This window comes from Rhinolophus sinicus, linkage group LG07 (genome assembly GCF_036562045.2).
Source record: "Rhinolophus sinicus isolate RSC01 linkage group LG07, ASM3656204v1, whole genome shotgun sequence".
Lineage (NCBI taxonomy): Eukaryota > Metazoa > Chordata > Mammalia > Chiroptera > Rhinolophidae > Rhinolophus > Rhinolophus sinicus.
This window is the reverse complement of record NC_133757.1, coordinates 80,182,139-80,189,417: the sequence shown is the minus strand read 5'-3', so window position 1 is coordinate 80,189,417 and position 7,279 is coordinate 80,182,139. Positions and strand designations below refer to the sequence as shown.

Here is a 7,279-nt window from a genome sequence, read left to right as displayed (position 1 = left end):
GGAAGTGCTGAAAAGGCTGCGTGAAAAAGTTAGACGACCTGAACTTTTCGCCAACAATTCATGGCTCTTGCATCACTACAATGTACCAGCTCACAGGGCACTGTCTGTGAGGGAGTTTTTAGCCAGTAAACAAATAACTATATTGGAACACCCTTGCTACTCAGCTGATCTGGTCCCCAATGATGTCTTTCTTTACCCGAAGAGAAAGGAAATATTGAAAGGAAGACATTTTGATGACATTCAGGACATCAAGGGTAATACGATGACAGCTCTGATGGCCATTCCAGAAAAAGAGTTCCAAAATTGCTTTGAAGGGTGGACTAGGTACTGGCATCAGTGCATAGCTTCCCAAAGGGAGTACTTCTAAGGTGACCGTGGTGATAATCAGCAGTGAGGTATGTAGCACTTTTTCTAGGGTGAGTTTGCAAACTTAATTGTCCAACCTCGTATGTAGTTTTCCACAGAGCTGTGCTCTTTTCAGTAAACAGGTTTTGCCATGAGTCTGAGTGGCAACATTAATTCCATATTGATATTACAGTTTTTGAAGTTTTATTAATTATTTCCTATCTGAAAAGTCTCAATTACTTTTAACCATACATTAGAGTATTTTAAAAGTCTTATATTGCTTTCTAAATGCTTTCGGTCTGCTTTGCCAACATTCTTTGACATAAAACAATTTTTTTCTGGAACTTTTTATGATTCAAATGTTGTTGTGTGTTTTTTAAAGATTTTATTGGGGAAGGGGAACAGGACTTTATTGGGGAACAGTGTGTACTTCCAGGCCTTTTTTCCAAGTCAAGTTGTTGTCCTTTCAATCTTAGTTGTGGAGGGTGCCGTTCAGCTTCAAGTTGTTGTCCTTTCCGTCTTAGTTGCAGGGGGCAGCCCACCATCCCTTGCGGGACTCCAGGAATTGAACTGGCAACCTTGTGGTTGAGAGCCAACTGGCCCATGTGGGAATCGAACTGGCAGCCTTCGGAGTTAGGAGCATGGAGCTCTAACCGCCTGAGCCACAGGGCCGGCCCCTTCAAATGTTTTTTAAATGTGACATGGAATTCCTCATTGACTACTACAAATTTCCTTTCTTTGAGCCAAAATGAACAAAACATGATTGCCATTCAGAAGAAATATTTAAGTATCAACAATTCCGACTTTAATGAACGATTTTTGAACAGCATTTGCATCCAGTGTTTATAGCCCCCATTAGCATAAACTACCCACAGTATTACTTTTTAAATTTTGTTTTTTATTCCAAAAAAATATAAATTAATTGCTATATTTTACAGAGAGTCTTGTCCAGCAGGCAAACTGTTCCAAGTTGCTCTGAGTTCTTCAAGTATCATACGTGCCAAGGCTGCAGTTCACTGTAAATATCACTTCTCGTGCTCCCACAAGTACAGCGGAGTGTCAATTGTGATATTTAATAGGATCATTAAAAAGCTTATCCAAGCTTGGTTGCCTTTTCACTCTGGATGTTTTCTTTCGATCAATTATTATAGACTTTTCATTTTATAATTATCAAAGCATTGCACACTTGCCCTCACCTAAAATGTACAATGCACAAACAATAAAAGCCAAAGTAAACCTTAACGATTAACATTTAAAACCAGAACCAATCTTGAAATTTGAGGATAATGACAAACTGGCACCTCCCCGGTGCCAGAGCATTTCATATGCACACAACCACGCTGCTCAGGGATAAGAGCCAAATTGGCAAAAAGTTTTGCAAATGTTTCTCAGATACTCCCAGTTTATCAAAGCTCATTGCAACATTCAACAACAGTTAGCTTGAAATATTGAGCTTACATTACAATTCATATTATTAATTTTGCTGTTCTTTTGGAGGACTATACGTGTATTTTCTAGCCTGTGCCAAGTATTTCTGGATTTTATCAATGGGACAATTGTACTGGTGCATGCTGCATGTATACTAGCCTTGGATTAGCAACAGGAGTCGTGGTTGTTTTTGACAGGCAAGGACAGACAACGTTTTGAGGAATGTTGGGGTCCAATATAGCAGAGCAAGGGGGCAGTAGCTGGAGGGGTATTTGGGACAAAGAAGGGATTCTTTCACAGATGGAAAAGAAATTTTGGAGCCCTGGTGTCTTACTTAGTGTGGGTTCTCACCAAAGCAGGTTTTGAATCAAGGACTTGAGTGCAACGAGTTTATTTAGGAAATAATCCCAGGAGACCCAACGAACATTTGGGGAAGAAATGTGTGAATGAGTAGGTTCCCACTCTGGGCAACTGTGGGGTGATCCTGTTAGGGATCGCTGAGAGAATGTAGAACACGCCTCCCTCAGGAGTGATGAAACTAGGAGAGTCACCCATCAGCGCTGTTCCTCGCTGGGGGTGTCGACTCCCAGCACTTCCATGTAACCCCATCTGTGGGCTGACCCTGCTGCTGGGGCCGTATAAAGCCCTGGGGCATAGAAATACAGGTGGTGGGGTGGCTGGTTAGCTCAGTTGGTTAGAGCATGGTGCTCTTAACACGAAGGCTGCCTGTTCAATCCCCACATGGGTCACTGTGAGCTGTGCCCTCCTTAAAAAAAAAGAAAGAAAGAAATGCAGGTGGTGGAGGTGAGAAACGGTCGGTGTGTCTGGGAGTTGCACCAAACTGCAGGGGACATCCTGCAGGTGGGCTGTGGGCAATGAGTGGTGTGTTCACTGATGGAAATGATGCAGCAGATGGTGGGAGAGTCCTGTTGCAGGAGAGAGTGGGAAAAATCGATGAATATCTGAATGAACGACTTGTGATGAGATTCAGTGTCCAATGAAGGGGCTGCCCTTGGCCAGGACCTCGGACAGCTCCCCCATTTCCTCTCTGATTGATACGGGATGGCCATGGAAGGGGCAAACCTCACCTGGGTCTCTGAGTTCCTCCTCCTGGGCCTCTCAGAAGACCCCAAACACCAGCAGCTGCTGTTCATATTGCTCCTAAGCCTGTACCTGGTCGCAGAGCTAGGAACCCTGCTCATCATCCTGGCCATCGCCACTGACGCCCGGCTCCGCTCTCCCCTGTATTTTTTCCTGGCCAGCCTGGCCTGCATGGATATTTGCTTCACTTCTACCACCATTCCCAAGATGCTGGCCAACCACGTATCAGGGCACAAAGGGATCTCTTATTCCAGCTGCCTCATCAAAATCTTCTTCTTCATCTGGTTTGCTGACATTGACAGCTTCCTGCTCACCATCCTGGCCTATGACCACTATGCAGGCATCTGTCACCCTCTGTACTATGCCGTGTCTGTAACACTGCAGTTCTGTGGCCTCCTGGGGGTGGCATCCTGGGATGCAGGCTTCAGGAATGCCCTGACCCACATGGTATTACCGACCTGCCTCTCATTCTGCACACACCAGGTCCCCCACTTCTTCTGTGACCTCAGCCCTCTGCTGAAACTGGCCTGCTCTGACACCTTTCTCAACAATGCAGTGGGGTACACGGTGGAGCCATGCCCATCATCACCCCCTTTGTGGGAATCTTGGTCCCCTACACACACATCTTTGCTGCTGTGCTGAGGAGCCCGTCCACGACAGGCAAGCGGACGGCTTTCTCCACCTGCGGCTGCATCTCTCTATGGTGTTACTGTTCGGTGGGATGCTCATTGGGGTTTATTTCAGCCCCATGGCCTCCCACACAGCCCGAAGAACATGGCAGCTGCAGTGACGTACGTTGCGCTCACACCCATGTTGAACTCCTTCATCTACAGTCTATGCAACAGCAACGTGAAGGGCACCTTGGGGGCCCTTGTTGGCAGAAAGCCAGTTTTTGTTCGATGACCACAGCACTGGGACGTCTGAGTGTCTGCACAGAGTGCCCGTCTGTCCTGAATCTCCCTCCATGGTCCCGATCTTAGATATTTCCTTCATATCATTCTTGGCTTATTTGCTTATTTCTCCATCCTTCCAATAGCTACTTACTGAGCATCTGTTACATTGTCGGCACTCTTTTAAGGGCTGAGTGTCCAGTAGGAAACAAAATCCCTGGCCTTGTGGTGCTTACACTACAGTGTGAAGAACACATCGTGGAAACCAAAGACACCAGGATTCAACCCCAGTTTGGGTTAAGGTTCAGGGTAAGCACCTAACAAAAAGACCCAAAATGCAAAGGCTCAAAAGTCATAAGATTTTGCTAACTGAACTAGTTATTACTTTGGCAATATAGCTCCTCTGAAAAGCTAAGCAGGCATCTGGTCTAGGTGCTTCTAGTTTTCCATTGCCAGGAACCACATCCAATGTTCTTTTCTAGCCTTAGTTCTTGGGTCTATTTCATTTGCCTCGTTTGCTTCCTTGAACGACCTACATCTTTGTAATTCTCAGCTAATGGGCATCTGAAACCATAGCCTTGTGTGAGAGGTGAGATCTCTGTTTATACTGTTTTTGGGAAGAGGAAGCTGTTGGCTCTTCCAATTTTGTGATGTTTCTAACTGAAAAGTGGCCAATTCTTGTCTAAGGTAATCTTATTCTTGCAATTTCTTGCTACAATCACCAAGGAGCAGCCAACTCACAGTGACATTCTAGCTCTTTCCAATCACGTCTAGAGACACAGGCTCTGTAGATATATGATCTACCTCTCAGGTTATCACAGGTGATGGTATTACCAAATGTTGTTCTTTGGTATAACAAAGGTCACCAGCTTTCTAGCCTGCAATATATGTCCTTACCACCAACCACTAAGCTAATGCAACTAATTTTTCATTTTTGTAATGGCAGCAACCACTTCTGGTTCTAATTTTTGTATTAGAATAAATAAGCAAAGTAGTAGTTTTCTAGGGCTTCTGTAACAAACTACCGCAAACTAGATGGATTAAATAACAGAAACGTGTTCTCTCACAGTTCTGGAGACCAGAAGTCTGAAATTAAGGTGTCAGCAGGTTGGTTCCTTCTGCGGCTATGAGGGAGAATCTGTTCCAGGTGTCTCCCCTAGCTTCTGGTGGTTTGCTAGCCACCTTTGATGTCTGTTGACTTGTAGATATCTGCCTTCATCTTCACAAGGCATCCCCCCTGTGTGCATGTCTGTCTCCAAATGTCCCCTTTTTATAAGGACACCAGTTATCTTTGAATAGAAGCCCACCCTGCTCCAATATGACCTCATCTTAACTATTATATCTGCAACAGTCCTACTTCCAAACAAGGTTACATTCTGAAATACTGGGAATTGGGACTTCAACATATGAATTTGGGAAGGGAACATAATTCAACTCATAACATTTGCTAAAAAGAAAAAAGAAAGACTAAAGGAATAGGACCCAAGCAAGGTGAAAGTTTGTTCCTCGTGTAACAGTCAGAGTTCTAGGTCAGTGGGTGACTGCTCTTTTAAGCCATTTACAGACCCAAGTCCCTATGTCTTATTTCTTGCCTGTCTTCCAGGGCATTATTCTTGTCTATAAGATTGAAATTGTGAACTCTAGATTACAAAAAATATAATCAGAGAGCACAGGGGAGGCAAGTCTGTGATCTTGAAGTGCCACGTTGTGGGGACAGAGCCCCAGAGACATAGAGCTCCAGCACATAGAAAGGTGCTGGCTCAGGTAGTAGATGGCCATCAGCTGTGACTAGTTGGCCATCGGCTGCTACCGGTTAGCCATTAGCCACTGATACAACTGCCGTGGCTAAGTTAGCAAGGTGGTGGTGTAGTGGTATGGCGTCCGGGTGTGGCATGGCATGGCGGAGTGTGGATTATGGATTGCAGAGAGGCGGATTGCAGCTAGCAAGTGAGGTTGGTTGGCAGAGACAAGTGGACAGCGGGTTGCAGATCGTGTGGCTCCTGCTGCCTGTGTCTCAAACCCATCCGCCAGTGAGACTATAGTGGTATGACTCCACTATCTATGGCTCCGTGGGTGTTCCTGTTTGGCCTCACCATGTCCTGCGTTCTTATGTGGGGAGCGGGAGCTGAGACCCCGCCTGTCACCCTGCATGACACACGTACTTCTCACTTTCCACAACAGGTTACACCTAGCTGCAAGAGAGGCCAGGAAACGTGGCATAGGTGGTCAGCTGTGTTGCTAGGCTGTGATTCTGTTATTATAGAAGAAGGAGAGAGCAGATTTTTCTGGAGAGCTAGCAGTCCATGTTCCATCTCTCTAGCTACCAAATACAGGCATACCTCATTTTAACACACTCCACAGATATTGAGTTTTTTACAAATTGAAAGTTTGTGGGAACCCTGTGTCAAGCAAGTCCCTTAGCATCATTTTTCCAAAAGCAATTGCTCACTTCATGTTTCTGTGTCACGTTTTGGTAATGCTTGAAATATTTCAAATGTTTTTATTATTATTATATTTGTTATGGTGATCTGTGATTGGTGATCTTTGAGAAATCATTTATAAGAGAAGAGTCAATCCATGTGGCAAGCTTCATTGTTGTCTTATTTTAAGAAATTGCTAGATTATGTGCACAGAGGAGAAGGTGATATGCACTTAAGAAGAATGTGTGTTCTGTTGTTGTTGGGTGGAATGTTCTACAGATATCTATTAGGTCTAGTGTGTGTTAGAGTTATGCAAGTCTTCCATTCTTGTTGATCTTCTATGTAGGTTTTCTATCCATATTGAAAGTGGGTTGTTGAAGTCTCCAACTATTATTGTTGAATTGTCTTCTCCCTTCAATCTATCAATTTTGGGCTCATTATATATATGTATATATATTTTTTAGTTGCGCTGTCATGGCTGCCTCAATGTCCTGAATCAGTTCAAAACATTTAGCTTTCATGGTTATTTTGACTTTGGGGAAGAGCCAGAAGTCACATGGTGCCAGATCTGGTGAATAAGGTGGGTGAAGACACACCGTAATGTTTTTGTTTGACAGAAATTGCTGTACCAGAAGCGATATGTGACACAGAGTGTTGTCATGATGGACGATGAAGTAAAGACACTCATGAAAGAGGACTTCCAGAACTGCTTCAGAGAGTGGCAAGAACAATGGGATAAGTGTGTTTGAAGTGAGGGGGTGTATTTTGAGGGTGATTAATGGCAATGTGTCTTTTACTATAATACATGTTTTTTATTTAAACATTAAAAAAAAGAAGAAGAAATTGCTACAGCCACCCCAGCCTTCAGCAACCACCACACTGATCAGTCAACAGCCACTAATATTGAGGCAAGACCATCCACCAGCAAAAAGGTTATGACTCTCTGAAGGCTCAGATGATGGTTAGCATTTTTTTCAGTAATACAGTAGTTTTTAATTAAAGTATGGACATTTTTTTTACTCATAATGTTATTGCACACTTAATAGACTAAAGCATAATGTAACATAACTTATATGTACTGGGAAACCAAAAAAA

At 43.9% G+C, this 7,279-nt stretch overlaps 1 pseudogene; it reads left to right on the top strand.

Moving 5' to 3' along the window:
- The first annotated feature begins 2,835 nt into the window (after positions 1-2,835).
- Positions 2,836-3,777, top strand: LOC109449968 (olfactory receptor 1f45; annotated as a pseudogene).
- The last annotated feature ends 3,502 nt before the right edge of the window (positions 3,778-7,279 follow it).